We start from the raw sequence: 9,420 nt of genomic DNA, 5'->3' as shown, positions 1-9,420 counted from the left end.
CCTTCATGCAAAATCTCAAGGTACTAGTACATGTCCAAGGCACCAAAGCCGGCTAAATATTTAAAAATCGATCGCTAAAACTTAAATTGTACTGCTCCTTGCTGGCTATTACATCAACTTAGAAGCTTCTTCTGTGTTCTACTATGGGGATTTTGGTGTCTCCGCATTCCGCAGCACGCGACATAGCTTTGCACCCGATAAATGTAACCGTTTCCGAGAGAAGAGCGGCCAATGTGACGATCTGACATTAAGTCGAGTCGATAGCAAGTGACGAAAACGGACGAATTTCTCAGGTTTTTACTACATATGAACACTTTTCACATTCTCCCGTGCGAGATGGCTGCTAGTCCTCCCTTCATGCAAAATCGTAAGGTCCTAGCTCATGTCCAAGGCACCAAATCCGGCTGTAAAGTCAACAATCGATAATTAAAACTTGTATTGTACTGCTTCTTACTGGTTATTACATCAACTTAGAAGCTTCTTCTGTGTTCTACTATGGGGATTTTGGTGTCTCCGCATTCCGCAGCACGCGACATAGCTTTGCACCCGATAAATGTAACCGTTTCGGAGAGAAGAGCGGCCAATGTGACGATCTGACATTAAGTCGAGTCGATAGCAAGTGACGAAAACGGACGAATTTCTCAGGTTTTTACTACATATGAACACTTTACACATTCTCCCGTGCAACGTGGCTGCTAGTCATCCCATAATACAAATTCTTAATTTCCTAGCTCATGTCCAAGGCACCAAAGACGACTAAAAAGTCAATAATCGATAGCTGAAACAATTATTTTACGGCTTCTTACTGTCTATTACGTCAACTTAGAAGCTTGTTCTGTGTTCTACTATGGTGCTTGTAGTGTCTCCGCATTCCGCAGCACGCGACATAGCTTAGAACACGATAAATGTAACCGTTTCAGAGAGAAGAGCGACCAGTGTGACGATCTGACATTAAGTCGATTCGATAGCAAATGACGACAACGGGCGGATTCCTTAGGTTTTTACTACATATGAACACTTTTCACATTCTCCCGTGCAACGTGGCTGCTAGTCCTCCCTTCATGCAAAATCGTAAGGTCCTAGCTCATTTCCAAGGCACCAAAGCTGTCTAAAATGTCAAAAATCGATAACTAAACTTGAATTGTACTGCTTCTTACTGGCTATTACATCAACTTAGAAGTTTCATTTGTGTTCTACTGCGGCGCTTTAGGTGTTTCCGCATATCGAAGCACGCGACATAGCTTTGCACACGATAAATGTAACCATTTCAGAGAGAAGAGCAGCCAATGTGACGATTTGTTATTAAGTCAATTCGACAGAAAATGACGAAAACTTTCGGATTTCTTAGATTTTTACTACATTTGAACACATATCATATTCTCCCGTGCAAGGTGGCTTCTAGTCCTCCCTTCATACAAATTCTTAAGGTCCTAGCTCATGTCCAAGGCACCAAAGCCGGCTAAAAAGTCAATAATCGATAGCTAAAACTATTATTTTACTTCTTCTTACTGGCTATTACGTCAACTTAGAAGCTTCTTCTGTGTTCTACTATGGTACGTTTAGTGTCTGCGCATTCCGCAGCACGCCACTTTGTTTTGCACACGATAAATATAACAGTTTCATTGAGAAGAGCGTCCAATGTGACGACCTGACATTAAGTCGATTCGATATCAAATGACGAAAACGAGCGGATTTCTTAGGTTTTTACTGCATATGAACACTTTTCACATTCTACCGTGCAACTCGGTTGCTAGTCCTCCCTTCATGCAAAATCGTAAGGTCATAACTCATGGCCAAGACACCAAAGCCGGCTAAAAAGTCAAAAATCGATAACTAAACTTGAATTGTACTGCTTCTTACTCGCTGTTACATCAACTTAGAAGATTCTTCTGTGTTCTGCTATGGTGCTTTTAGTGTCTCCGCATATCGCAGCACGCAACATAGTATTGCACACGATAAATGTAACCGTTTCAGAGAGAAGAGCGGCCAATGTGACGATCTGACATTAAGTCGATTAGATAGTAAATGACGAAAACGGGCGGATTTCTATGTTTTTACTACATATGTACACTTTTCACATTCTCCCGTGTAACGTAGCTAATAGTCCTCCCTTCATGCAAAATCTTAAGTTCCTAGCTCATGTCCAAGGCACCAAAGCCGACTAAACATTTAATAATCGATAGCTAAAACTATTATTTTACGGCTTCTTACTGGCTATTACGTCAACTTGGAAGCTTCTTCTCTGTTCTACTATGGTGCTTGTAGTGTCTCCGCATATCGCAGCACGCGACATAGCTTTGCACACGATAAATGTAACCATTTCAGAGAGAAGAGCATCCAATGTGACGATCTGACATTACGTCGATACGATAGCAAAAGACGAAAACGAGCGGATTTCTTAGGTTTTTACTACATATGAACACTTTTCACATTCTCCCGTGCAACGTGGCTGCTAGTCCTCCCTTCATGCAAAATCGTAAGGTCATAACTCATGGCCAAGACACCAAAGCCGGCTAAAAAGTCAAAAATCGATAACTAAACTTGAATTGTACTGCTTCTTACTCGCTGTTACATCAACTTAGAAGCTTCTTCTGTGTTCTGCTATGGTGCTTTTAGTGTCTCCGCATATCGCAGCACGCAACATAGCTTTGCACACGATAAATGTAACCGTTTCAGAGAAAAGAGCGGCCAATGTGACGATCTGACATTAAGACAAATCGACAGCAAATGACGAAGACGGGGGGATTTCTTAAGTTTTTTCTACATATGAACACTTTTCACATTCTCACGTGCAACGTGGCTGCTAGTCCTCCTTTTATACAAATTCTTAAGGTCCTAGCTCATGCCCAAGGCACCAAAGCCGGCTAAAAAGTTAATAATCGATAGCTAAAACTACATTCCTGGAAATAGAAAAAAGAACACATTGACACCGGTGTGTCAGACCGACCATACGTGCTCCTGACATTGCGAGACGGCTGTACAAGCAATGATCACACGCACGGCACAGCGGACACACCAGGAATTGCGGTGTTGGCCGTCGAATGGCGCTAGCTGCGCAGCATTTGTGCACCGCCGCCGTCAGTGTCAGCCAGTTTGCCGTGGCATACGGAGCTCCATCGCAGTCTTTAACACTGGTAGCATGCCGCGACAGCGTGGACGTGAACCGTATGTGCAGTTGACGGACTTTGAGCGAGGGCGTATAGTGGGCATGAGGGAGGCCTGGTGGCCGTACCGCCGAATTGCTCAACACGTGGGGCGTGAGGTCTCCACAGTACATCGATGTTGTCGCCAGTGGTCGGCGGAAGGTGCACGTGCCCGTCGACCTGGGACCGGACCGCAGCGACGCACGGATGCACGCCAAGACCGTCGGATCCTACGCAGTGCCGTAGTGGACCGCACCGCCACTTCCCAGCAAATTAGGGACACTGTTGCTCCTGGGGTATAGGCGAGCACCATTCGCAACCGTCTCCATGAAGCTGGGCTACGGTCCCGCACACCGTTAGGCCGTCTTCCGCTCACGCCCCAACATCGTGCAGCCCGCCTCCAGTGGTGTCGCGACAGGCGTGAATAGAGGGACGAATGGAGACGTGTCGTCTTCAGCGATGAGAGTCGCTTCTGCCTTGGTGCCAATGATGGTCGTATACGTGTTTGGCGCCGTGCAGGTGAGCGCCACAATCAGGACTGCATATGACCGAGGCACACAGGGCCAACACCCGGCAACATGGTGTGGGGAGCGATCTCCTACACTGGCCGTACACCTCTGTGATCGTCGAGGGGACACTGAATAGTGCACGCTACATCCAAACCGTCTTCGAACCCATCGTTCTACCACTCCTAGACCGGCAAGGGAACTAGCTGTTCCAACAGGACAATGCACGTCCGCATGAATCCCGTACCACCCTACGTGCTCTAGAAGGTGTAAGTCAACTACCCTGGCCAGCAAGATCTCCGGATCTGTCCCCCATTGAGCATGTTTGAGACTGGATGAAGCGTCGTCTCACGCGGTCTGCACGTCCAGCACGAACGCTGGTCCAACTGAGGCGCCAGGTGGAAATGGCATGGCAAGCCGTTCCACAGGACTACATCCAGCATCTCTACGATCGTCTCCATGGGAGAATAGCAGCCTGCATTGCTGCGAAAGGTGGATATACAATGTACTAGTGCCGACATTGTGCATGACCTGTTGCCTGTGTCTATGTGCCTGTGGTTCTGTCAGTGTGATCATGTGATGTACCTGACCCCCAGTAATGTGTCAATAAAGTTTCCCCTTCCTGGGACAATGAATTCACGGTGTTCTTATTTCAATTTCCAGGAGTGTATTATTTTACCGCTTCTTACTGGCTATTACTTCAACTTAGAAGCTTCTTCTTTGTTCTACTATGGTGCTTGTAGTGTTTCCGCATATCGCAGCACGCGACATAGCTTTGCACACGATAAATGTAACCGTTTCAGAGAGAAGAGAATCCAATGTGACGATCTGACATTAAGTCGATTCGATAGCAACTGACGAAAACGAGCGGATTTCTTATGTTTTTACTACATTTGAACACATTTCACCTTCTCCCGAGCAACGTGGCTGCTAGTCCTCCCTTCATACAAATTCTTAAGGTCCTACCTCATGTCGAAGGCACCAAAGCCGCCTAAAAATTCAAAAATCGATATCTAAATTTGAGTTCTACTGCGACTTACTGGCTATTACATCAACTTAGAAGCTTTACTGTGTTCTACTATGGTGCTTTTTGTGTCTCTGCATAATGCAGCACGCAACATAGCTTTGCACACGATAAATGCAACCGTTTCAGAGACAAGAGCGGTCAATTTGACGATCTGATATAAAGTCGAATCGATAGCAAATGACGAAAATGTGCGGATTTCTTAGGTTTTTACTACATATGAACACTTTTCACATTCTCCTGTGCCACGTGGCTGCTAGTGCTCCCTTCATGCAAAATCGTAAAGTCCTAGCTCAGTCCGGATCACCAAAGCCGGCTAAAAAGTCAAAAATCGATAACTGAACTTGAATTGCACTGCTGCTTACTGGCTATTACATCAACTTAAAAGCTTCTTCTGTGTTCTACTGTGGTGCTTTTAGTGTCCCCGCATGTGGCATCACGCGACATAGCTTTGCACACGATAAATGTAGCCGTTTCAAAGAGAAGAGCGGCCAATGTGACGATCTGACATTAAGTCAATTCGATAGCAAATGTTGAGAACGGACGAATTTCTTAGGTTTTTACTACATATGAACACTTTTCACATTCTCCCGTGCAACGTGGCTGCTAGTCCTCCCTTCATGTAAAATCGTAAGGTCCTAGCTCATGTCCAAGGCACCAAAGCTGGCTAAAAATTAAAAAATCGATCACTAAAACTTAAATTGTACTGCTATTTACTAGCTATTACATCAACTTAGAAGCTTATTCTGTGTACTACTATGGGGCTATTAGTGTCTCCACATATCGCAGCACGCCACATAGTTTTGCACACGATAAATGTATCCGTTTCAGAGAGAAGTGCGGCTAATGTGACGATATGACATTAAGTAGAATCGATAGCAAATGACGAAAACGGGCGGATGTCTTAGGTTTTTACAACATATGAACATTTTTCACATTGTCCCGTGTAACGTGGCTGTAATTCTTAACTTCATGCAAAATCGTAACGTCCTAGCTCATGTCCAAGGCACCAAAGCCTGCTAAAAAGTCAATAATCGGTAGCTAAAACTAATATTTTACGGCGTCTTACTGGCTATTACGTCAACTTAGAAGCTTCATCTGTGTTCTACTATGGTGCTTTTAGTGTCTCCGCATTCCGCATCACGCGACATAGCTTTGCACACGATAAATGTAACCGTTACAGAGAGAAGAGCGGCCAGTGTGACGATCTGACATTAAGTCGATTCAAAGACAAATGACGAAAACTGGCGGATTTCTCAGGTTCTTACTACATATGAACACTTTTCACATTCTCCTGTGCAACGTGACTGCTAGTCCACCCTGCATGCAAAATCTGTAGGTCCTAGCTCATGTCCAAGGCGCCAAAGCCGGCTAAAAAGCCAAAAATCGATAACTAAACTGGAATTGTACTGCTTCTTACTGGCTATTACATCGACTTAGAAGCTTCTTCTGCGTTCTACTATGATGCTTTTAGTGTCTCCGCATTCCGCAGCACGCGACCGTTTCAGAGAGAAGAGGGGCCAATGTGACCATCTAACATGAAGCCGAATAGATATCAAATGACGAAAACGGGCTGATTTCTTAGGTTATTACTACATATGCACACTTATGAAATACTCCCGTGCAACGGGGTTGCTAGTCCTCCCTTTATGCAAAATCTTAAGGTACTAGCTCATGTCCAAGGCACCGAACCCGGCTAAATATTCTATAACCTGTAACTAAAACTTGAATTGTACTGCTTCTTACAGGCAATTACATCAACTTCGAAGCTTCTTCTGTGCTCTACTAAGGTGCTTTTAGTGTCTCCGCATATCACAGCACGCGACAAAGATTTGCACACGATAAATGTAACTGTTTCAGAGAGAAAAGTTGCCAATTTGACGATCTGACATTAAGTCGATTCGATAACAAATGACGAAAACGGGCAGATTTCTCAGGTTTTTACTACATATGAACAATTTTCACATTCTGCTGTGCAACGTTTCTGCTAGTCCTCCCTTCATGCAAAATCGTAAGGTCCTAGCTCATGTCCAAGGCACCGAAGCCGGCTAAAAAGTCAAAAATCGATAACTAAGTTTTATTTGTACTGCTTCTTACTGGCCATTACATCAACTTAGAAGCTTCTTCTGTGTTCTACTATGGTGCTTTTAGTGTCTCCGTATATCGCAGCACGCGACATAGCTTTGCACGCGATAAATGTAACCGTTTCACAGAGAAGAGCGGCCAATGTGACTATATGACATTAAGTTGATTCGATAGCAAATGACGAAAACGGGCGGATTTCTTAGGTTTTTACTACATATGAACACTTTTCACATTCTTTCGTGCAACGTTGGTGCTAGTCCTCCCTTCATGCAAAATATTAAGGTCCTACCTCATTTGCAAGGCGCCAAAGCCGGCTAAAAAGCCAAAAATCGAAAACTAAACTTTAATTGTACTGCTTTATACTGGCTATTACTTCAACTTAGAAGCTTCTTCTCTGTTCTACTATGGTTCTTTTAGTGTCTCCGCATTTCGCAGCTCGCGACATAGCTTTGCACAAGATAAATGTAACCGTTTCAGAGCGAAGAGCGGCCAATGTGACGATCTGACTTTAAGTCGATTCGATAGCAAATTTATTTATTTATTTATTTATTTTTTTATTTAACCTGACAAGATTAGGGCCATCAGTCCCTCTCTTACATCTAACCAGGCATTCTACTTATTTTACAGTCATATGTTGTAGTAGGCATGTTAAACTACATCTAATACAAAAAGTGAGATAAACAATTAGAAAGGTACACCTCGAAAAATACATTATTGAAGAGAAAGATTTCAGATAGGAGTGCTGGCAGCAGGGAGTGTGGGGGGAACTCATGGTGAAGGGAGGAGAGGAATAGAGGGACATGATGAAACATAATTAAGGAAAATATAAAGGAAAAGAAGACTGCGTGGCTAATAGAGATAGATGAAGAGGAAGGCATCTCAGAAGCAAGATAGGAGACGCTAGCTTTGCTATTTGACATATGAGAGGATTGGCCTTGCACATTAATTTTGTGGAGAATTTTCATGCGGATGATAGTAGGAAATGCTTCAACTTCTTCTTAAAAGCAACAGGAGATTGAATTTTCCTCAAGGTGAGGGGCAGTTTGTTCCAGAGGCGAACAGCGGCAACTGAGAAGGAGTTTGCAAAAGTTTTTGTTTTGTGAGTGGGCACAGCTAGGATTCCAGATAAGAGCGACCTCGTGTTTCGATTATGATGGCATTACACGTTTTTAATCTCTGAAGCTAGGTACTGGGGTGCTTGCGCGACGAGGAGTCGGTGAAGTAGACATATAGTGTGGTAGTCACGCAGTTTGTCCGGCCGCAGCCACCCTAGCTCGGAGTATGAAGCACTAACATGATCATATCGGCGAATGTTGCAGGTGTAACGCACACAGGCATTCATGGTTAGCTCTAGCCGTCTTTTGTTTTCACTACTCATGCCTTGTTGAATCACATCACAATAGTGGAGGTTCAGTAGAACGAGTGCTTGCACGAGCTGGCGTTTCAAGTTCTGTGGGAATATGTTCCGAAACTTTTTGAGAGCATAGAGAGAAGCAGACGTCTTTCGGCACACTGCGACTGTATTCTCCGCCCAGTTGAGATGCTCGTCCAAAGTTACACCCAAGTTTTTCACTGTTTTCTGATATGGTATTGGAGTACCTTCGAGCAGAATAGGAGGTAGCCGTTCGCGGAAATCTGAACTTATTAATTTCTGATGGGCTATTAAGATTACTTGCGTCTTTTTTGCGTTTAATTTAAGCCCCTGGTTTTTCGCCCATGTCACTACTGAAGACAGATCATCATTCATCAGAGCGATTGCAGTGTTTACGTCTTCAGGTCTGACGCTTAGGTAGAGCTGGAGGTCGTCGGCATATGTTTACAGGAGGACAAAACCGACGAAAACAACAGTGGTCCTAAGACTGATCCTTGTGGCACTCCCGAAGAAACATGTTTCGAGGAAGATTTTTCATTTGCGCAGACAACACATTGCTGTCTGTCTTTTAAGTAGCTTTCAAACCATCTCATTGCACTATCAGAGAAATTAAGCTGTTGCACTTTTCTGAGTAATATGTCAAAGTTAACAGTGTCAAAAGCTTTGCTGAAGTCCAGTAGCGTCAATATTGTTGCCTTTCGATTGTCGATGGCATATTTCAGGTCATCAGTTACTTTAATTAGAGCAGTGTTTGTGCTGTGATGTTTACGGAAACCAGATTGAAATTTGTCATATAGACTGAATTCATGCAAGTGTTCAGTGATTTGGTCATGAACAATATATTCAAGTGCTTTGGAAACAGCTGGCTGTATGCTAATTGGTCGGTAATCACTAAGCAGTTGCGGGTTTTCGATCTTAGGGATGGGTCGAATTATGCTTCTTTTCCATGCAGTGGGGTATATTCCGTTCACGAGGGAAAAATTAAATATGTCAGTTAAGACAGGTACTAAGATATCGGCAACATTCTTAATCATGGTTATACCGATAATGTCGTTGCCTATTGCATCAGAAGAGATTCTCATTATTGCTATTCTTGCCGTATTTGTTGTTACATGTTTTAGATGGAAGGTATCGTTGTTAGTTATCCTGTTTGGGGATTCTTGTGGACGGTAATTATCAGCCGTGCTGGTAATCAGAGGTGCAGAGAAGAATTCATTTAATTCGTTAGCTGACACATGAAAAGTAGTTTCCGATTTTGCCTTTCAGACCCCCAAGCTACGGAGATTCTTC

Source organism: Schistocerca gregaria, unplaced genomic scaffold (genome assembly GCF_023897955.1).
Source record: "Schistocerca gregaria isolate iqSchGreg1 unplaced genomic scaffold, iqSchGreg1.2 ptg000387l, whole genome shotgun sequence".
In the NCBI taxonomy this organism is placed as follows: domain Eukaryota; kingdom Metazoa; phylum Arthropoda; class Insecta; order Orthoptera; family Acrididae; genus Schistocerca; species Schistocerca gregaria.
The sequence above is the reverse complement of the archived record's forward strand: the minus strand, read 5'-3'. Positions refer to the sequence as shown.